General features: G+C 34.9%; 1 long non-coding RNA gene across 1 annotated transcript; it reads left to right on the top strand.

Annotated features, from left to right (window-relative positions):
• Positions 1-8,233: 8,233 nt before the first annotated feature.
• LOC127161679 (uncharacterized) lies at positions 8,234-20,904 on the top strand. The gene is made up of 5 exons (XR_007827144.1): positions 8,234-8,303; positions 8,436-8,629; positions 19,634-19,674; positions 19,757-20,080; positions 20,550-20,904. It is a non-coding gene; the product is annotated as an uncharacterized LOC127161679 (long non-coding RNA).
• The last annotated feature ends 3,139 nt before the right edge of the window (positions 20,905-24,043 follow it).

Here is a 24,043-nt window from a genome sequence, read left to right as displayed (position 1 = left end):
AATTGATGTTGATTTTCGTAAAATGTTGTTTGTGTATCTTATTTTATTTATTTATTTTTTACTTACCATTATAGTGATTAATGTTCCGTTTGGTTGGGGATTTGGAACTTTGCTTTTCTTATTATAATTTTTTTCCTATTGATGCAGCAATGCAACATGAAGTCATCATTTTTTGATTTCAAGGGAAGAAAGGTAATAAGTTGGTTGCTTTTAGAAGGTAACCCTCTAATTCTGATATTTTGATTAGCTAAATCTTTTAATTCTTTAACGAATGTATATTTTATATTTATTAATGATCTTTCACAATTTTATTGTTCTTCATAAACACCTTGCAAAACTTTACTGGGTTGAGACAGTCCTTTAATAGGTGTGGTAACGTGCTCAAGTCACAGACTTCAACATTCAGCACGTGAATCACAACAATGGTAACAATTCAATTTTATTTATTTTTATTAATTGTGACAATAACCATTATATTATTTTATTTTCTCTTTTTGTTGTGTTACTACTGACACAAGTCAGTAAATAAAATTAGCAAATAAAAACAACAACAGTAAAACAAACCAATTGCATAATTTATTCATGCCGCAATGCACTCTGGGAGTCAGTGAGTAGCTATACTAAGTCAAGTGTAAGCCTAAAGTAAATGATTAAGCACCCCTACAGTTCTTTTTTAGTTACTAGAACTCTCGTGTAAGTAAACTATAACTAAGCATTTGTCACTACAACATACTATTCCTATTTCACTTTACTTAGTTTTTTTAAGGCAATCGGTTTGCATGCTTTTTTTAAGTAAGCCCAACTAATTAGATTTTACAGTGTAAGTTAAAGATGGCCCCCTCAAAATGGGGCAAACGATCCACGGTGAAGTATTGCAAAAGGAAATTTGATTTTGAAAACTAAAATGAAAGTATTGAGAAAACATAAATGTGCAAAATAAATTTGCAAACAAAAATAAAGAACTGCAATAAATAAATAAATAAATAAATAAATAAATATTGCAAGAAGAAAATAAGTTTTGCAAACAAAAATAAAGAATCGCAAAATATAAATGAAACAGAGTAAAAGCATGATTTTGCACATATTTTCCTTGGCCATATCTACTAATTTATTCTGCGCATCTCACTTTCTGGCATTGTTTTGACATGGGGGTGGAGTCAAGGGGGCGTGTACTCCAGGGCGAGTAATATTCAGGGAAGACCTCATGTAGAAAATTAGTGGAGGATGTGGTAAGTACCACAAAACCAGTCATAAGGGTATTTTTTTTTTCGAAATTGAGATATACATCTGAAAGTTAAATAAATAAGCTTTCCACTGATGTATGCTTTACAAGGATATGCAAATATTTGGCCGACATACAACTATTTGAAAATCTGAAAATAAATAAGTAAGTAAGTAAGTAAGTAAGTAAGCAAGCAATAAAAAATATTAAGAATTTCGCCATTAAAGTTGTCCAAATTCTTAGCAATACATATTACTAATCAAAAATTAAGTTTTGATGTATTGTTGGATATTGCTACAAATATAACCATGCGACTTAAGACAGGTTTTGTGGTCCAGGATCACACATATAAAATATTGAACAATGGCATCATGACTCTGCAAACTACCCAATGATTAACGAAAGGAGATCGGTTGATAATTTTCCCTAATCAAATAAGTTTTATTTTATTATTGTGCCCCCACCCGACCTTGTCCATTGTGATTATTTGACCTGTTAATATCTGCCGTGCATCTCAGATACACCATCTACGTTATGAAATCAAACACACGAACAAAATATAAAAGAATATGTACTGTATTTCCTCTGCATTTTCTTGAGTTACTCATTTTGTCAGAAAAAGTGTAATTTCAGTCACAAAAACATCCACATTCCTTCACTTAAAACCTTACATTAAAAAAAAACTGCTTAAACATGTCTTTACATTTTTTAATGCACATCACATAAATCACATTTTTCACTGTTTGTGATATACTCTGAACTATCACGAATGACCTGCAGAGGGCAGCAGAAGAGCTCTGATACAGATAATTAAAAAGAAAAGACTACCACCAAATGTCCAAAATATAACGTTAACTGTCATAACAGAAGCATTACGATCTGTCGTGTAATGAAAGAAGAATGACTTAATTGTTTTTCTACTCTACATTTGCATAAACACGTACAAGGTTGATTTAAATCAACAATAGAATGAATATATAAGAGTGCTGCAAGTGTGCGTTCAACTCTTTTCTGTGTGGTTAAGGTGTCATCTAAAGCTCTGTGGTGTTTCCAGTCAGAAAGAGATGTTTGCTGGGTAACTGCATAGAGGAAACAAATCTGGGTTACAGAATGAAGAGCCATACAGTGTGATGCCAGTTTCTCACAACAGAATTGAAAAGATTCGATTTGTTCAGTCATTGGTTGAGTTTTCTTCTGATTTCATGCCTTAACAAACATGTTTTATTTATTATTTCATGTACTATCAAGCCACAGAAAATCTAACAAACATGCACTTGACTTTAGGAGCAGATGAATTTACTAATACAAATTAAAATCACATACCTACAGCAGCATATACAGAGGAGATTTACTAAATTAAAGAGAACACTAATAACAATAATAATTGGTATGCATGCTTTTTCTCATAAGGCCTAGTTTAAGCATAAATACGACTTTGTAAAAGCATTTATTTTGTCGAAGCCTCTGAGATTGACTCTAGACTTATACGAAGCTGCTTTGACACTTGCAGATTATTAACCGTTGGACATTCACAGCAAAATAAACTTCAGCATCAAGTGTGAAGGTGCTTTGCATGCATTAAACACTTGGCAAGCACTAAATATAGACCGTAGGCCTAGTATACAAACAAAGCAGTCATAAAGCAATGCTGTTTTTTTTTCCATTTGAGGTTAAGACAACTGTGAGAACTGAGATAAATGTATAAACGTACTGAAAAAAAAAAAAATACTGCACTCAGTTCATGGTTAAACCTCCAGTCTAGACAAAGGTGAGCGACCCTGTTTTTCACTAGCTGTCACGTACTGAATGCAGCAGAACATATTTATGGTTTTGGTTGAGCACTTTGGTTGACTTCAGTTGAAAATAAAGCCAGCTGTTTAATATATTATATATAAAATAAAAATATGACATCAGTAATGTTGCGATGGAAGTAAACATTTGAGGTGTGACCGACACAAGTTTCTAACAAAACTTAGGATTTGATTTTCTTTTCTGTTTTTATTTATCATTCATTTATGAATTAATCTGACAATAATGCTTAATGTGTGTCTGTGTTCATACAGTCATAAATGTTGAAACTGCATTGACTTTTTTTATTGCTTAAACAATACATGAAAATACATGCTTTACATGAAAAAGTATAATACCATTATGGAGAAACAGGTAGTAATATCATTGCTGATTTTTCAGGCTATTCATTATTCACAAAAAAGCACAAACAAACAAACCAAAAATGTATATTTATTCAATATGCAGTATCAACTTAGTAAGAATACAGATTGAAACTAAAAGGTTAAATTGTTAAAAAGTCAACTCAACTCAAATGTCAATTTACACAAATCATATACTATTTACAGTATATTAAAAACTACTGTAGACTTGAATGTTAAATATTATTTTCTTAAACATGAGTTTAAAACAATGTACATTCAAAATACAAAATAAAATGTTTTCCACTCAGAAAGTATTTATGCAATTTTTTTCTCAATACAAGCACTTTAAAAATGCAAGCGCATAAACTTTTAAGCTGATACTGTTTGCTATTTGCACAGATTGATTTATACACGACCGATTAAAAGATATCTAATGACACTTACTGACACTTTTATTTTTACTCTTTTTTTCCTTTCCCATGGATCCCCCGGCAGGCCTTTTGTCGTTTAAAACCCCCCTGATCTAAACAATGTTAATTTGGTTAATGTGAGTTAAATCTATTAGCAAAACTGCCAAACAGTTTGTGGTCAAGTGGTTTGAGAGTTGCATGAACTACAAGCAACAAAACAAGCAGTTATATTCATGTGTTATGTCTTGGTGGCTTTAGTGCAGCATAGGTGCTGTTAGCTTGGCTCGGCCGAATATTTCTACGCACCTTGGAAAAATCCACTTCAGCGTACTGAAAGAAAAATGAAGAAAACAATATAAACTGTAGCTGGATCAAAATTAATGTATCAATTAATTAAACTATAGGATACTGTTTAAGTAAAAGGTCAGCAGGAATCCTAAATTATTATTAAGACCCACAGTAATTATTTTATTTCATTTATTTATTTTTATTTTTATTTATTTATTTTGATTTTTTTTACCTGTAATTGGTCCTGGTGCTGTTCTGTAACTTGTGTCTGCTGTAGATCAGTGGTGAGTTGCTGTGCTCTTTCTGAAGTTCTTTTATTTCCAACAACGAAAAACTTTACTAGTCCTAAAATTGGAACAGTAAATTTAGATTCAGTATATACTATAAGATGTAATATTATTTTTAAATTATTTAGAAAAGTCAACTAAAATACCAAAATTATAGCCAAAAGACCAGCATCATATTGATAACTTACCGATCACCACAATGATCAGCAGCCCGTTCATCAGACCAGATATGATGATAATAATAATCTGCCATTGTGTCTGATGCTGCACAGTATTATTCCCCACTGTATTATTGTGACATTTATTTTGTTGAACTGGTTCTGTAAAAAAAAAAGTGTCCATCTGATATTGTAACAGCTGCTGACATCTGGAGCACAATGACTGCACTTTTGTTGAAGTAAAATAAATATCTATAACAAATGTAACTCTGTGTAGAGTAACCAGTAAGTGTTCTATGTTATTATGTGGTTCCAAAAACTAAAGAAGTAAAATACTTATAAATAAATAAGAGAAAATATTGATAGTGAGCATCAATATAATTAATCAAATGAACTCACCAGTGATGTATATTCTGGTGCTGTTGCTGAGTTTTGGAGGTGTTCCTGTGTTCATACAGTAATAAACTCCTAATTCATCAACAGTCACATTATTTATAACCAGACGATGTTTAAACTGCACTGAATATTTCTTTTTGAATGTTTTATTATAGTAAAAAGGTGATCTTGGTGCTGGGAATGACCGTAGAATCAGTGTTGGAGGATCTGCTGTTTTTAGTAAAATCCAATGAACCTCATTTTCATCAAGATCACAGTTTATGATCACATTTGATCCCAAATCAGTTAGTAGATCTGACACTGCAACTTGACAACAGATTAATACATCTATTTAAACAAACAAACAAACAAACAAACATCATAATTAATACAATAGCCACTTAAAATCACTGCAAATCTTTAACATAAAACAATTATGACAAAGCATATGTAAATACATTCATAACATATAATGGACTTACAGAGCTGAAGCTGAATGATCTTCATTTTCTTGCTTGAGTAAAACTGTTGAGTCTAATGAAACCTGGTTCCCTCCCCACAACATTTATAATGTAGTCTACTGCAGCTCTCAAGCAGAAACCAGAGGAAGTCAAGTTTGCTCTGACCACATTGTAGACAGTTTTTTTTTTTTTTTTTCAACATCTAACACCCACCATCATAATCATTTCATTAACTAAAAATGACAGTAAATTCCCAGATATTTGCAGTAACAGAAACCTATCTGTCATATAAAATCCTCTGATGACAACTCTCATAACAATCTGTACAGGATGCTAAATCATATATATATTATATTATATTATATTATATTATATTATATTATATTATATATTATTTTATTTTATATGACTGTACAAACACTTACAGCTTTTTTTTTTTTCCTGTTACAATTATGGTCCGTTTTAGGTTCGAATTTGTAATTCGCCGCTTACACACCTCATGATCTTACGTATATATACACAAATAAGAGTTAACAGTTTCTGCTAAGTGACTTTTATGTGCCTTTGTTGGTAGACGTGGTAACGCCACCATTTTGCTACTGTAAGAGGTGAGGTGAAAATTTACCAACATGAAAAAAGGAAAAAAAAAAAAAATAATGGCTGTAAAAATAAACAAACACAATACAACAATTAAAAAATGCATGAGTATGAATAATATGTGAGATTACTTGAAACTGAATGTTTAAGAAACTTTGCAGAGATTGCAGCTTGGTCTTAAAGGAGGCCTGGTATCACGCACGTTTCCCCTTTTTAGAAACTCTCTCTCTCTCTCTCTCTCTCTCTCTCTCTCTCTCTCTCTCTCATTTAATGCTTTTGTCTGTGTACCACCAAGAGTTTGTCAACAGCGCTTTGGTCACATGGACAGTTAGAGTTAGGGTTATGGTACAAATAATTAAATGCTCAATAAAGCCTCTTGAGGGCAGCAGAGGGCAAGTACAATTTAAATAACATGGCATTGCATCAGATTAAACACATGTGCAGTCTAATTAAGAAAAAGCAAAGTAAATGTGTCTGTATATCGCTGTCCACAGAATATCAGAATAGACGTCGTAGACATTTGATCCATATAATGCGATAATAAAATACAACAATGCTGTAGCCTAATTCATACAAAATGCTCTGTTTTAGCAAGCAAAATATTTCCTGGAATAATAACTATTATTAATAACTAAATACAATTATTATTTGTGTCATAGAGTGCAAATTAAAACAAACACGTGACTCCCAAACCAGTATGCTGAAATATGTTCTTCTTCTGTGTGTTTCAGTTTCTCTGTGGTTCATGAATGAAGGTGACACTGGAAATGCTGCATTCATGTCATTCTTTGGTAACACTTTATAATAACGTTCAGTTGTAAGTAATTTATAAGCAATTAGTTAATGATGAAATAAACATTTACAAAACATTTATAAAAGATTAGTAAGTGATATGCTAATAATTTCTGTATATTTTGTTAATTCATTTACAAGTAATTTACAAGTAATTAGTTAATAATTAACTAATAATTTACAAAAAAAATGATTATGCATTCATAAACGATTAATAAGTAATATGTTACTATTTTTATCTATGCTTTGTAGATTAAGTTATAAATCATTTACAAGTGATTAGATAATGATGAACTAATAATTTACAAAACATCACTATACGTTTACAAATGAAGTAATATGCTAACAATTTACGAATCTGTCGTAAGCTATCTTTAAAAAAACAGAATATCATGAAATAATCAAACAGATCCTTAGTCACTGGTTAATAAGTTACTAGTTAATATGTTATTAATCAATTATAAATAATTAAAATGTCAATCATTGAAATGTTTATCCTTCATTAAAGATCACATAATGAATAAATCATTTACAAATCTTTCTGCCTCTCCTATTCTAAAGTGTAAACAATTCATCAGTTGTAAATGTTTTACTCATCATTCATAGATCTTTCTCCACCAGTGTGTATACACACACAACCTGTAACTAGCAGGTTTGTAAAACATTTACAACTGATGAATAGTTTACACTTTAGATTAGGGGATGCAGAAATATTTGTAAATGATTTATTCATGTGTTTATACAACAGGTTTTGAATATGTGTTGTGTGTACTGCAATGTAAGGGCTGACTGGTGGGGGTAAAGATGGTAAACACATGGAGTATTTTAGCGCTGTGCACCTAATGTGATCTTCAGTGGAGGGTAAAACTGGTTCACATTATCACTAGATCCCACACACTCCACACAGAACACACGTCTGTGCTGATGAGAGAAAGGGTTTACACGGTTATTCACTTGACAGCAAATAATTTATTATTTATTTAAAAAAATAAAATAGTTTTAGAATAATTGCATTTTTGTGCTTTCACTTATTAATCATTTATAAACAGATAGTCACGTTTTGTTCATCATTAACTAAGCACTTGTAAATTAACTTGTAATTGACTTGTAAATGGATTAACAAAACATACACAAATTGTTAGCATATCACTTATTAATCATTTGTCAATGTTTTGTAAATGATTATTTCATCATTAACTAATCACTTATAAATGACTTACAACTGAACGTTATTATAAAGTGTTACCCATTCTTTTGACAATAATAAAGTCACAATGACAGCAGGAATGTGTCAGACATAATTTAGAAAACTTTCTGCGAAATATTATTGTTTTTGTGTGTGTGTGTGTGTGTGTGTGTGTGTGTGGGTGGGTGTTTTGCTTCTTACTAAACACATGATCTGCCCACTTATTAAACACTTACTTGCTCAGCAAGTCTGACCACTTAGATAATATTACAGTCTCTTCACAGTACTTGTTCAGTCTGTCAGGATGAAGATGAGAGAGAGGAATGAGGCAGATGGACTGAGCTCAGATATGACAACCAAAACTCTCAATGCAGGTATCTGTCTCTCTGTTTTCTTCAGTAGAGAGTAACTGTTTTCTGTCTGTTGGTGTTGATAAAACAAAATCTGAACATCTGAAAATCCAGACTGTCTTCAGCTCTTTCTCCCTTTCCTTTTTTTCTCTGTAGGTTAGAATATGGATGTTTCTGGAAATTCTGTATTTCGGCCTGCCCTTACAATGAAGTCAACACCTGACAGTGTGACACAATGACAATGACAGTGGGAATATATAAGACATTGTTCAGAGAAATATTTTACTTGATTCAGAATACAACATTTTCACAGAAGAGTTTTCAAAAGGAAGCTTTAATCATATACTCACGTGAGTACATTTACTTTAATAATTTGCTGCTTTAATAATTTACAGGATCAAATGGCATATCAGACATAAGGAAAGGACTCAGAGCTCATTTTTATTATTATTATATATCCAAATTAAGTATTGTTCGGTGAGCTTGGCACAATATTAAGCTTTTGTCATGTCTTTTGTTGATGAACTAAAAACCAGACAAAAGATTTAAGACACAACATCTGAGATCAGAAACATGTTCATTAGCAAGCAAGCAAACAAGCATGCAAATGGTGAAAATTTAGTAGAAGTCTACAGACTTAGAGAGATGCATTACTTTAAAAGAGGCACATTAATATAAGTAGCATATAGAAAAAAATAAACAAATACATAAAACAGAAGAACAATTACAAAAAGTAAACAAGAAAGACAGTTAACATCAATCAAATATTTCTTCTGAGACAGTTTATAATTAACATTTCTTGGGGCACATAAAAAATAACATCAGACCAAAATTGTCTGCTGTTGTTGTCAGTGTTTATGAAATTTTATTACATGGGTAAATTTGAAGTATTTTAGAGGATTTTAGAGGAACGTGTTTCTGATCATTTCACCTAGCGTTGCCGTCGATTGCGTCTGACGTCATGTGTAGGACGACGCATGGTCCACTGTACCGGAAGAGTTGAAAAACTGTTTTTCACTTTCATTTCAGATATATTTATGTAAAATATAGCAAAATTATATATTGTGTATAATATTTTATTTATATGAATAAAATACTGGGCCACCACCATGAACAGGTAGGTTTGATGAATTTTGAATCAAATGCCGTTTGCTTCCCAGTAAATATCTCATGTAGTTTACGTGCTTGTATCTGGGTTCAGCCTTCTGTGTTTGGGCTGGGTTAAAACTTTTAAATATTGTTAATGCATTAAACATTAATTGTTAAAACAACAACAACAAAAATTTTTTTTTTAACTTTTACAGCACTTTTTAAAGCACCATTTATTTTATATCAAGCACCTATCAAATTCACAAGCTAACACATGTAGCTTCATGAAAGACCTCTTACAGTACTTAACATTTCACTTACACTTAACATTTACATTAAAAATTTCAGAGTAATGAGGTTTTGAATGTGTAGGTTTCATAAATTTAGACCATTTTGAGCAGTGTTCAAAGGAATTTTGAAAATATATATTCTTGCATCAAACTTTTTTTTTTGCTGTAATTCTTGTAAAATATGTAAATTTGAAAGAATTTCTCAATTTTTAAATTAATAAAAAGCACTTGTGAAAAAAAATATAGGAGCACAGTCAAAAATTTCAGGAGCACCTTTTAATCAATAATCAAATTCTGATCAAATATTAGCCTTTCCATTACGAGACGATATTTGACTCCTTAAAGTGATTTACAGGAAATTTTGTTTTTACCTTTATAATGGCATTTTTCTAACTTTATTAAAAGTACAGGTGAATCTCAGTAAATTAGATTGCTGGGGAAAAGTTAATTTATTTCAGTAATTCAACTCAAAATGTGTCGTGTATTAAATAAATTCAGTGCACACAGACTGAAGTAGTTTAAGTCTTTGGTTCTTTTAATTGTGATGATTTTGACTCACATTTAACAAAACCCACCAATTCACTATCTCAACAAATTAGAATACTTCATTTTTAGTGAATTGTTGGCCTTCTGGAAAGTATGTTCATTTACTGTATATGTAGTCAATACTTGGTAGGGGCTCCTTTTGCTTTAATTCCTGCCTCAATTCGGCGTGGCATGGAGGTGATCAGTCTGTGGCACTGCTGAGGTGGTTGGAAGCCCAGGTTTCTTTGACAGTGGCCTTCAGCTCATCTGCATTTTTTGGTCTCGTTTCTCATTTTCCTTTTGACAATAGAGAATCTATGGGGTTCAGGTCTGGTGAGTTTGCTGGCCAGTCAAGCACACCAACACCATGGTCATTTAACCAACTTTTGGTGCTTTTGGCAGTGTGGGCAGGTGAAATCAGCATCTTTAAGTACTGGTCAGAAGAAGGAAGCATGAAGTGCTCTAAAATTTCTTGGTAAACGGGTGCAGTGACTTTGGTTTTCAAAAAACACAGTAGACCAACACCAGCAGATGACACTGCACCCCAAATCATCTTGAAGTCCAAACACTGGACTTCAAGCAACTTGGGCTATGAGCTTCTCCACCCTTCCTCCAGACTCTAGGACCTTGGTTTCCAAATGAAATACAAAACTTGCTCTCATCTGAAAAGAGGACTTTGGACCACTGGGCAACAGTCCATTTCTTCTTCTCCTTAGCCCAGGTAAGACGCCTCTGACGTTGTCTGTGGTTCTGTGGTCTGTGTGTGGTGGCTCTTGATGTCTTGACACCAGCCTCAGTCCATTCCTTGTGAAGTTCACCCAAATTCTTGAATCAATTTTGCGGTTCTCTCGGTTGGTTGTGCATCTTTTTCTTCCTCACTTTTTCCTTCCACTCAACTTTCTGTTAACATGCTTGGATACAGCACTCTGTGAACAGCCAGCTTCTTTGGCAATGAATGTTTGTGGCTTACCCTCCTTGTGAAGAGTGTCAATGATTGTCTTCTGGACAACTGTCAGATCAGCAGTCTTCCCCATGATTGTGTAGCCTAGTGAACCAAACTGAGAGACCATTTTGAAGGCTCAGGAAACCTTTGTAGGTGTTTTGAGTTGATTAGCTGATTGCATGTCACCATATTCTAATTTGTTGAGATAGTGAATTGGTGGGTTTTGGTTAAATGTGAGCCAAAATCATCACAATTAAAAGAACCAAAGACTTAAACTACTTCAGTCTGTGTGCACTGAATTTATTTAATACATGAGTTTCACAATTTGAGTTGAATTACTGAAATAAATGAACTTTTCCACAATATTCTAATTTATTGAGATGCACCTGTATGTCATCTTCGTCAAATTAAAAAAAAAAAAAAAATGTATATATATATGTATGTATATATATACATATATATATATATATATAAATTCATAACTTCATGTTGAGGTTGAGGTAATGATTTATATACAGAATATATAATCTTAATCAATAAATCTGTCTCTCTCCTTCATTCATCGCGATCTTCCATTATAATCAATGCACCTCATCCACAGACGACTGTTTATAGGCGTGGGGAAGGGAATTTTTACTGCATGATTAATATAAGCAGCACGACACTGCAGTTTATATGTAATATTTATCCAGAAATGGATAAATATTAATTCTGCTGTTAAAAATAAATAAACAGTGTAGGAAAGTGGTTATGTGCAAACAATGGGAAATGATATATTTGCACAGTGTGTGCATGTCAGAAAAAAAAAAAATCTATTCCAATTTGAAGCTTGTGACAAACACGCATATCAACCCTATCACTTTATTTAGCGTTCATGTAATCTACATGCAGATTCATCAGTAGGAATTAATTCATACAGATTGAACCACAAATTGTGCATGTAAACATAGTTGTTTTTAAGGAATCACAAATGCACTGCTTTTCCATAGGTTCATGCAGGGCTGCGCAATCAGTGCGCATCAGCTCGCATGCTAAGATTTTTTTCTTGCGCTACCCCAATCATTAACTCTGTTTCATTTAGTCTTTGACTGCGCATATAGGAACATTTTTGAAATAGCACCATTGTACTAAACAAAATTTATTTCAAATTTATTTCAAGCACTTTCAAGTACCTTTTTGTTTTCAAGTACTTTCCAGGCCTTGAATCCGCGTGTCTGTTATTCAAGTACTTTCAAAAAGCGTGGGAACCTTGTCATGAACAGTTCTTCAGAGCCCCCAGGAGGAATTGAATAACTAAAAATTGTATTTCTGTCTTATTAGTAAGGGTTACTCTCATGATGAGGTCATGATTTTACCTTTGAGATGGGTGGAGAAAGAAACAATGTGCTGTTTGCTGATAGCTTTGTATCTTGTATTTTCCACATATGTTTTACATTAATCTACAATATTCTACTGACTCCTGTGGGGTCCATATACAGTGGTGTCCAAAATTATTAGAACACCAGTATTTTCACCAGCTAAAAACATTTCCAAACATTCATTTTGCCATTAATTGTAATAATCCAGTGAGATTTTTGTTTGCACAAGGAGTCTGACAACAGCCAGTGCTCCACACAGAGATCTGATCTCACCATCATCTGGTCTGTCTGGAATGACATGAAGAAAGAGAACAAATTGAGACAGTAAATCCAGAAGAACTGTTGCAACATCTCCAAGACAGTTGAAGAAACCAAAGCTACCTGAAAAACTATGCGCAAATGCATCTAGGGCAAAAGATGCTTTAAATGCAAAGGATGCTCACACCAAATGTTGATTTAATTTAGTTAATATAAGTTAACTGATAGAGAAAATGTATTTTCAACATTATTTTTGACAGCATCCTCACTTTACAGAACTTTTACACAATGCCTAAAACTATTAACAGTACTATAGCTTTGCAGGTAGGTTTCTTGAAGCACCTTGGAGATGTTGTCACAGTTCTTATGGATTTAGTCTGGATTTAGATGATGAGATCAGATCTCTGTATGGAGCACTGGCCATTGACAAAAATCTCACCAGATTATTACAATTAATGGCAAAATAAATGCTTGGGCATATTTTGGGGGGGAATGTGAATGTGAATGTGAATGTGAAAAAAATTAATGTTAGTATGTCTTATAGACATGAATACTCACTTCCTCTGAAGATCATGTGGTAGAAGATTTTCTTTCCCAAACTTCTGGATCATAAGGGGGGAAGCACACACACACACAATTTAATATTATTTTTGTTTAATAAAACTACTTACTGACAGAGACATGGGCTTGCAAGAATGTACTCACCAGCTCCATACAAAACCTACACAGTTGATCCAAAATCCTGCTTTACATACAGTATTCTTCTCCAAGGATCATACTTTCATGTCCTCTCTGTCAAATGAGTTAACATTCTCAGATTACTCAAAGTTCTGTCACTTTTTATAAGTTTGATCGTAAAACTAGCTGACAGTATGGGTGGGTGATATAACCGTTATTATTATACTATAAGAAATGTATTTCACAATAACAATCACAATATAGTTATTTTATTTAATTAAAAGGGGTGCTATTATGCTTTTTCACTTTTTGAATTTTAGTCAATGTGTGGTGTGAATCTTTGGGCATAAAAAAGATCTACAAAGTTACAAATCTCACAGTCCACTCCAAAGGGAGATATTTTGTTTTGTTTTTTTTAAAAAATCCCTTTTCAAGAACTACAATGAATGGCTTCTTTGGACTACAGCATTTGTTTTCCGCATGCAGTGATGTCATAACGCGGTCCATTAGAATGTCATAAAATTAAATCATGCCTACGGAAATTCGAATTGTTTGTATTGGTATTAACTTTAGCGATGCAGCGCGGAGAACCGCTTCAACGAGCCGCAGTGCGGCAGGTATAAACACAAGCATTGACAAGAGTGGATGCTTCAGAGCCGTAACGCACCGCAGAAATGTGCAGTGTGTGGTAAGAGATTTATTCACCATACAGTGTAGATAGCTTCACTTATAATGCAAGTGTTTTTTAAAATGCACAAACTTGCACTAGAATAGGCTAGGCGTATCAGTGATGATGTTCATGTTAGGCTGCTTTTAGCCTTATGCTGGAGCTGGTTTCGGGCAATGAAACTAAATATGCAAATAATTAAATAAATTAGCACAATCTCACAGGTTGACGATAGGACCCAACACTACTGAAGCATATTATTTACTCAACCTCCAAGCATCCTTCCTTCTTTCAGACGAATGCAATTAGAGTTATATTAAAATTTATCCTGGCACTCCAAAGCTTTAGAAAGGCATAGATGGGTGTTTCCCCTCATCAGTCCAAAGCAAGTCCAATAATATGCATCCATCCATAATAAAAAGTGCTTCACACAGCTCTGGGGGTCAATAAAGGCCTCCTGTAGCGAATCGATGCGTTTTTGTAAGAAAAATATCCATATTTAAAACGTAAGAATCCCTTTAATCTAGCTTGCACTAACAGTTGTACACGGAACTTGCTTCTTTGACAAGGGGCGTGGCAGTACTGAAACACCGTCTAAGCTGTTCGCCAATCGCAACGCAGTGGGACAGCTAACCAATCACAACACATTTCGTTTTTCGAAAGGCGGGCCTTCATTAAACCCGGAACTAATCAAACCATTTGTGCCAGGCTGGGAGAAAGCTTTTGTAATAATGTAAATTATGTTTAAAAAAAAAGCATGTTTCGAACGACCAAGCACGAAAGCATGTTCTAGTACACCCCGAAAACAAAATCAGGACTTTGTAAAAGAGCATAATAGGACCCTTTTAATTAAACATAAGATCAAAGTATCAAATTACAAAAAATAAGACTAAGAAGAAATGTAAGTTAAATACATTTTGTAGTTTTCTCTTTAATATTTTGTTGTTTGATTAAAATTATGACTGATTGCAGGTAACGTTAGGCTAAATTATACTGCTGTCACTTTAAGAACAAAATGCACTGATCCAGTCTACTGACATGTAACCGGGTTTCCACCTAAATGTTTATCTTGACTTCAAATAATCGACTGTGTTTAAGCCAAGTGAATTTTGAGAGAACTGTCTGTATTTAAATGAGGTACGGCTTTCTGTGTCTATAGTTCTTCACTAATTTCATCACCATGCCTGTCCTGCTATTTATTCCTCATTCATGCACGCGTATTTATCAAAGTGTAAATAAATTTAAGCAATAAGTTACTGTGCTACGAGGACGTATATTGTGGTAGTCACTTCATATAGTTGGTACCACATGCTCATATCGCCAAGCCCTAGCTGGTTGAGGCTAGAAGGAATACAGCTTTGGGCATCAAACATCAATCTAATGTTATTTTTGTCACACTGTACAACAATAAAACTGTTTTTGTATTATAGAAAGGGCTAAGTTTACGGTTGGGGTATGTGTTATTAAAAAACACAATCCAATAGGTAGAGCAATTCATTTCATTGTTAGTTTCCTGTGTTATGTCGAATACCAATTCCAGTATTGGTAGGGTTAGGTGCAGGGGAGGGGTTAGGATTAGGGGTGGGGTTAGGATTAGGGAATCAGGTTGCGATTTTTTTAAGGAGAGGGTAATAATTTGGCAGGGGTCGAAAATGGGCACAACACCGGTCGGAGCTGTATCCCTTCTAGCCACCACCGCCCTAGCTAACAGTATTAGCTCATATTAACAAAACACAATAACACACACAGGTAAGACCAGCATCTACTTACCTTTTGGAGTTTGCATGTATCCATATTCGCGTTTGTTCTTTCTCAATCTTATTCTACAACCTAAACTCGCTTAAAATATAAATTAAACAGACTAAAACAATCCAAAAGCCATTACTATAGGACGGATCGATGCAGACTGCAGCAGAACCCGATCAACAGCACACACTGCAGCAGTATGTGTTCAAATTTGACCGGGAAAACGGCACCCTCACTAGTCATTGGCCAGATTCCTGAATGAGGGTCAGATTAACCAATCACGCTCAAAGCAACACTAAGAGACAGCAAATAGCGGTCAGGGGCGCGGTGGGGGGTGCTGTACGTACGGGAGGGTTGGAGGGTATATGAAGTATACTGCGTATATAAAACGTTTTTTTAGTACACCCATGCTATTTCCATGTTCCACTTTTAAGAGGTATTAGAACCCTGCATTTCAGCATTTCATTTTTTTATGCCTGTAGGGCCGGTGGGCCTTATTTTCTAACTAATATACTAACTAAATTGCTCAAGACATCATAACAAGTGAAGCCACCGCTAAATAATTTCATTAACGAAATATTTCCTAATGTCCGCGTTTTTGTATGTGAGGTCTCCCTGCACATTCCCGTGACATATTTCTTCAGACTAACACTAAAAATAAAAGCGACAGGTTAAGTAAATATAATGTTTAGCCTTAGGTGTGGGGAGGGGTTAGGATTAGGGGTGGGGTTAGGATTAGGCTAATCAGGTAGCGATTTCAACGACAGGGGGTAATAATTTGGCAGGGGTCGAAAATGGGCACAACACCGTCAGCAGCAGCAGCGAGCGCAAGTGCCTTCAGCGCAGCTGTTAGAGATCCGTGTTCAAGTGCTCGCAATAGGCTAAAACTTGCCACAAAGCACCGGCAAAAGTAATTAACATGAATGTGTCGGGAAAACAGTAAGGAGATTTTGAATTATTTAATTAATAAACTAGTGTTTCTGAGTCAGTGTTTTAAGGATGAAGTTAACGATTCTTACTCGCCATCTCATTGTTCGAGGCTTAGAGATAAATGCATCTTTACAGATTAGCTACATAATGAAAGCGTTTTTGATTTGTTTTATTTCGTTAAGTAGTAACTTAAAGCATTTGTAGGCTGGTACATTTAATTAATTTGTCAAATGGTAATTTCACTTATTATAGGTTAAATTAGGTTTAGGGCAAGACATACGGTTAGTTAGTACTATGTTTTCAGACAATATCAATAAAATATACTTAAAGAACAGGTCTTGGTATGCATACATGTTTGTTGTGCATACTTGTGCAGTTATATTGACATGACCAATAAGCACCCTTTTGTATTTTAACAAATAAAATCTTTCCTTTAGAAGCACCATGGCATTTTATGTATTTGGCCCTTCAGTGTTACAAAGCTGGTTAATCCTTTGTCCACTGTAATACTTATTTAAAAATACTGCCATAATTGCACGCACGTTACAAAATTTGTCTATAGACTATAGACTATATTTAATAGCATAGATATTACAAGCTATGACTGCGGGACGTTTGTCTGAAAGGAACCGATTTTGCACTGGTTACTATTACGGTGCCAACCGTCTCAGAAGGTCGATTACCGCAGCTGATGTCCAATGGCTGTAAGACAAAAGAAGCACAGTCAGTTGTACTAGTTTACTAATTTACTCTTGTTGAATAGAAATCACATACACGTTGTACATATTCAGCGACAAGGAAATCACCGCATTGTAAAGAAAACATCAATATAAAGGGCGTAGGCCTGCGCAAAATAATAAACAAAATAAATTATTTCAACAGGTGCAGGCTTTAAGGATTCAGATGTCAGCTACTGCAAAATTAGCAGAGAAACAGTTACTGTAATAGTCCGTGTTGGTCTCCACAGTCCCTTTCAAACGTCCGGTATCAGGATAGCGATATGAAGCTGGTCTTTAGGCCACAGTCTTAAGTCCTGTGATGCACGATGAATCCGTAGAAATGATGAATACAGGTGCATAAGTCGATGGAGTGTGTTACTGAATGGTTATCTTGTTTATCCTGTACGACTCTCGAAAATGGTTCTAATAATAGACAAAATAAACGCAATCAGTAAACGGAATCCGCATAGATGTGCGATAAATGCTAGCAACACAACAGCAATTGCTGCGTCATTACAGCAACATAATGGGCGATCATGCTCGCCGCTAATATCTCTCTTAATCGCGTGGCTGCACACTGAAATCACGTAAATACAATGCAGTAGCAGTACATCGAATAAACAGTGTACAAAATAATAACAATGTGATAAACACTAAAATGAAACTCACGTTTTCCAATGACGCACATTCAAGAATCGCTGAATAAACCACGCCTCCAACACATAATAGCTCTACAGCCCTAATAATAAAGGAACACAACGGAACATGGGCTTTTTTACAACGTTGTAGATATCCCTAGTGAAAAAAAAACAGCATATGCTGGTAGCTATGTTTTGATGCTGGGATGCTGGTTAGGTATGTTTTGATGCTGGTTTAAGATGGTCCTTAGCTGGTTTGTGCTGGTCCTCGACCAGCAACATGACCAGCAAATGACCAGCATAACCCAGCAAAGGACCAGCTTAAACCAGCTAAGGACCATCTTAAACGATGTAAACTGAAAATGTTGAACATCTCACAAAGTGACAGTCTGCTTTTTAGTTAAGTATTGGTTGGCCCTGTGAGCATCATTCCATAATGAAAATTGTTGTCCGACTGATTTAACAATAATTGAGCATTTTGATAATGCATGTATTGCTATTCATTTCAACACTGTGCTTGCGGCAAAATGGTTAGTCCTATCACCTCATATTGTTTCCATAATACAAAGACATGCACATCTGACAAATTGAGGATTCTAAATTGTGCATTTTTGAATGTTTTTCACACACATTGCGTGCTGGGATACATTCAGAAACTCCGGGAGAACGTGTTTGCGTGGACGCGCATCGCCTACGCCGGGCGTAGTTGCGCCTGGTCGTAGTTTTAGCTGGTGCAACAGGTGTAAACTGCTTTTTCTATATTCAAATGTCAAGCAGGGTTTCACTCACACACTCGAAACAAATGCACATTCTGATCACTGTGTTTGTTAAAGTTTTCTGGGGTTAGTAATAAATAAATAAATAAATAGACACAGTTCTTACTTAGTCGTATTAAGTGCAAACAACAAGTATTCAACGTGCAGATAGAGACCACATTTTTAAAGCATGATAGCTATAGACAACTACACAATCTATTATAGCTTACATAATAACAGCCTAGATATGTCATGTAGCCTAATTTGCGCGCATTTGGGTAGTCGCTCTCTAAACGTAATTGCTTTTGAATGCGTGTGCGCGTTTTACTTTCGGTTTCGTTTTAACGATCGCGGGAACTCTCGGCGGTGCTGAGCGTGCGTATATAGCGTTTACTGACATGGAAGAGACACTCCACACTATCTTCCCTTTATTATGTGTGTGTGTGTGTGTGTGTGTTGTGTGGGAATCAAACACATTATGTTGGTGTTGCTTGAAGCATGCTGTTCAAGTAGTTGAAGAAACTCTGAAATGTCTGATGTTGTTTTCATGCTCGTATGATCTTTGTGTCTGTTGTGTTTGGGTTGTCAAATGCTTTATTTAAATTAGAATCTTTAAAGCATCATTTTTACATTAAATCATGAATGGTTATAAACCTGTTGATTTAAAAAAAAAAATAGCATTTTGTATTATCAGTCTCGTTGCTTGAATCATGCTATCCAAGTTGAGGAAGTTTAAGAAACTTTTTCTGTTTCCGCAGTTGCTGTTTCATCTGTGTATTTGCTGTGTTGATAAAAAATGGTGAGAACTAAAACTACATTTGAGATTTGAATTTATCCCACGTTTAAACAGCAGACTGTGTTTAAAGTTTCTGTCATTTCAGTGTGTCTGCAGATCACAGTAGAGGCTGTTATTGGTAGTTCTGTTGTTCTGCCGTGTTCTTCAACTGAACTTCTTAAACTCCAAAACATTGATGTGAGCTGGAGACACAATGACAGCAAGATTGTATGTGACATAATTCCATACAGCACTTCACCAGTGACACAGGACACAGAGTACAAGAACAGAGCTGAAACTTTCCCTCAGGAGTATCTGAGAGGAAATTTCTCCATCAAACTCAACAATCTTAAACACACTGATTCAGGACAATACATCTGCTACATCAAAAACTCAAATGAGCTTAAGACTGTAAAGCTGATCATTAATGGTATGTGAAACTATTTGGTTAGTGCATTAACTTTTTTTAATTTAAAGTTGTTTGCTTTAAATTGTAAATGAAGAGTTCAGATGCAAAACCAGCTAAATCCATCTGACGTCTTTCTTTAAAAAATGCATTTTTATCAGGCTCAGATGTATACATCTATATATAGGTTTCTATGTAAGTACTGGTACTTCTGATTGGGCTGAGGCTGGTATTTTAGCGAGTTTGAAGAAAAAGTATTTGATGGACTATTAATATGTGTTGAGAGCATTCACTCAGTATCATTATCTCATTTTTGACCAAGATGGCTTTTAGCTGGTTTTGCATCTGAACTCTTCAAAAACTGCAAGAGATTCTGAAGTTTACTAGTAATGTTCCAGTCTGAATTCTGCTGTAGCCTATATAAATTATAGATCGATCTGTTGCCTTTATCACAGTGAGGTAATGCTTTCTGTCAAACTTTGTTTTTTTTTAGAATCAATATCCACTGAACAAGGAAACCAAAGAGAACCAGAACAGGAGAGTCTGCTGCTATCATTGGTACTTTTGGTTTGCATTATATTATTTATAGCGGTCATTATTTTCATCGTAGTTGTAGTTTTCTGGAGAGAAAGGTGCCCAATCAGACACAGGGCAGCTGTAAATTGCGTTGGTTCGGGCATTCATGAGGTTGTGAACCAGTAAAGGCTGATAATCATGACAAAGCAGTTGTAAATGACAGACCTGTACAGCTTTGCTTTCCTGCAGCAACTGCATTAGCTTTTGCATTAAATATAGAGTCAGAGGATGAAGTATCTGCCTTCTCACTTTCATTCACCTAATTAAAATATTGTGAGGACGTATATGCACATGTTCTTTGATAATTAACACATTAGTAAATTTTGGGATAATGTGAGAGTTATCTTTAGATATGCTAATCTTTGTTTGTTTAATAATGATGCTGACCTTAATTTGAGTGCTAATCAGCATAAGATTTGTCATACTGTACTCTGACTTCTAATTTGTAAAATTTGGTATGAACCTGACTTATACTTTGTCTTAACTGTCTTAACAAATGAATGAGCAAAGGATTTGTTCAAAGAACATAAAAGTGAATGTGTGTGTTTCTGTGTTTTGTGCTACACTGTGCACACTATAAGGTTACCTAGCAATCTATAGTGATGTGCTACATGGTTGTTTTTGGAATAGCAGACAAATTCAAGCCGATTCCATCCTCACACTGTTTTCAAACAACAGATTAGCAGATCTTTCAGGATGCAGCAGGCACAGACATTGAAGAATACACATCATCCCAAAATCTGCATTAAAACTTTTCCAAACCAGAAACCCTGGATGAATGCTAATGTTAAGCCTAAACTTAAAGCACATACTTTAGCTTACAACTCTGATGATACTGAGGCATATAGGAAGGCCAGATACGATCTTCAGAGAGCTATTAGGACGGCAAAGAGAGTCTATAGCAGTGGTGCCCAAACTTGGTCCTGGAGGGCTGGTGTCTTGCAGAATTTAGCTCCAACCCCAATTAAACACACCTGAACCAGCTAATCAAGCTCTTACTAGATATACTAGGAACTTTTCAGCAGGTGTTTTGAGGCAAAGCCACTAGATGGCAAGCCTGCAACCATTAGCTGAAAAAGCGTAACAGCTAAAGCTAACACTTCCGGTCTGGCAGTACAAGGGAAAGGTGACCAGAGGCTGTGGCTTCACTAAATTGAATAAACAGCTTTTTAGAGGAAACAGCTTATCATTTAATAAATTGACAGCCTATCTGCTAATCTTCAGCATGTTTTACATTAAACAATTTTGGATTGAACTATTTTTATAGTTTACCATGAAAACTATAAAGGCCATCATGATGGCTCATTGCTCATTTGGACTGATTACACACCTGTTTTCAGAGCGCAGTTCGCTTATGGCGTTCCCCAAAGCATTTCGACACAGCGTCTCGTTCCCTCTGGGAACCATGTTTACATACGTAACCTGGGACGCTTCCCCCTTTGTGATGTCATCAGCTGGGTTATTTAAAGAGTCAACATAGCGCCAGTCTGTGCTGTTAGTTAGCTCCAGAATCTTGGTGACTCGTGTCCCAACAAACACCTTAAAATGGCAGAAATCAGAGCGAATGCAGGTGAGGACTGTGGTTGAGTCTATCCATACGATAACTTGGGCAATGTTTACAGTCAGTTCTCTCTGCAACAGCCTGGGCACTGAAAGGTGCTTCTTGGGAGCTACTCGTGAACTGGACATTATGAAAGCTACCTCAACTTTGCCATGTGGATCTTCAGTACGCAGGTACTCAACACACCCACAAGCCCGCTCTGATGCATCGCAGAAGATATGGACTTCTCTGATACAACTGGGGTGGTCTAAGTCTCCAGATGCACTGTAAAAACAAATAAGTTGATTCAACTTAAAATAATTTGTAACCTGGCTGCCTTAAAATGTTGTGTTAAATAAGCTAAAAAACTTATGTTGTTTAAACATATGTTGGAGTTCCTTAAACCTAGAATTAATAGTTGGGATAACAAAGTTGAAGCTGAGTCAACTTTTAGGTTTTTAGTTAGCCCAGCAAGATGAGAAAGTTGTGCTAACCTAAATGCAAGTTGAAACAACATAAAATTAGTAAGACCAACATGACAAGAAAGTTGTGCTAACCTAAATCCAAGTTGAAACAACATAAACTTAGTGAGACCAACAAACGTTTAGTTGTTTGAACTAACCATTTTGTTAAATACATTTATAATTATAAGTTTTGCAGACTGAATAAAAATTGGATAAACGAAGCATTTTGTTGAATCAACTTATATTTTTAAGGCAGCCAGGTTACTTCTTCAAGAATAGTTCATCTTACCTGTAATGTTAAGTTCATTCAACTGATGGAACTATGCAATTTGCCCACACAACTCAAGTTTAAATTCATAATTATAAGTTGTGCAAACTGAATAAAAATCGGCTCAACTAAGCATTTTGTTGAATCAACTTATATTTTTAAGGCAGCCAGGTTACTTTTTCTAGAATAGTTCATCTTACTTGTAATGTTAAGTTCATTCAACTGACTGACAGCTGGCTGAACTATGTAATTTGCCCACACAACTCAAGTTTATATTTTCTAACAGTACTGCAGAAAACAGCCTCATGGACACTGAAAAACATGCAGAAGGCTATTTTATTTGAATTAAAAATAGACAATCTCCTACTTAGTATTACTGTGTTTAGTATTAAAACACCCTAACTTTAAAAAACATAGATAAACATTGACATTTCATTTCTGTGTAACAACTGCAGTACATATTTACATTCCTTTCAGTAATTCACATTTAATCAAAAGAACAGATGAGGGATTCTAAATTTCTTGCGAAGTAGCATGTTGCATACCCCGTAAACACACTAAGAACAGCTGTTCCCACCAATGTTCATGAAAGGTTTTTGGAAAACATCGGAAGTGTGCTTTATGTGGTTTGGGTAAGCAATGTTAACGATGTAAAGAAGACCTATCCAAAGCACAAATGCTTTCAGGACATCACAGATATCAGTGAGGTCAAGACGCTCTTCCAAAATGACGGCAATGGTTTCTTTTGGAAGCATTTCCCATTGCTCCTCCTCAGTCACAATCAAGATGTCCATTTTTGTGCCCTCCACTAATTCTTCAATTTTATGAGATGCCTGAAAAAACAAAAAAAAAAATAATTAATTCTTTACATGCAAATATAACAATTTAATCAATATAGAATACTACTGTACATTACTTTAACTATAGTAATACATTCTGTTAAAAATATTTAAAAATAATAATAACAGCAACAACCTCAACAAACAGCAATTAAGAGGCAAAGTAAAAAAAAAAAAGGTGTAAGTTACATGAGCATGGCTGGGAGTATCAGACCAACTACAACAAGTACTTTAATTTCCAGAATATAAGGGTGTTTCAACACTAGCACTTTTGGTGTGCACCAGGTTCGGTTGATGTTA

Source organism: Labeo rohita, unplaced genomic scaffold, assembly GCF_022985175.1.
Source record: "Labeo rohita strain BAU-BD-2019 unplaced genomic scaffold, IGBB_LRoh.1.0 scaffold_71, whole genome shotgun sequence".
NCBI lineage: Eukaryota > Metazoa > Chordata > Actinopteri > Cypriniformes > Cyprinidae > Labeo > Labeo rohita.
This window is presented reverse-complemented; position numbering and strand designations above follow the sequence as displayed.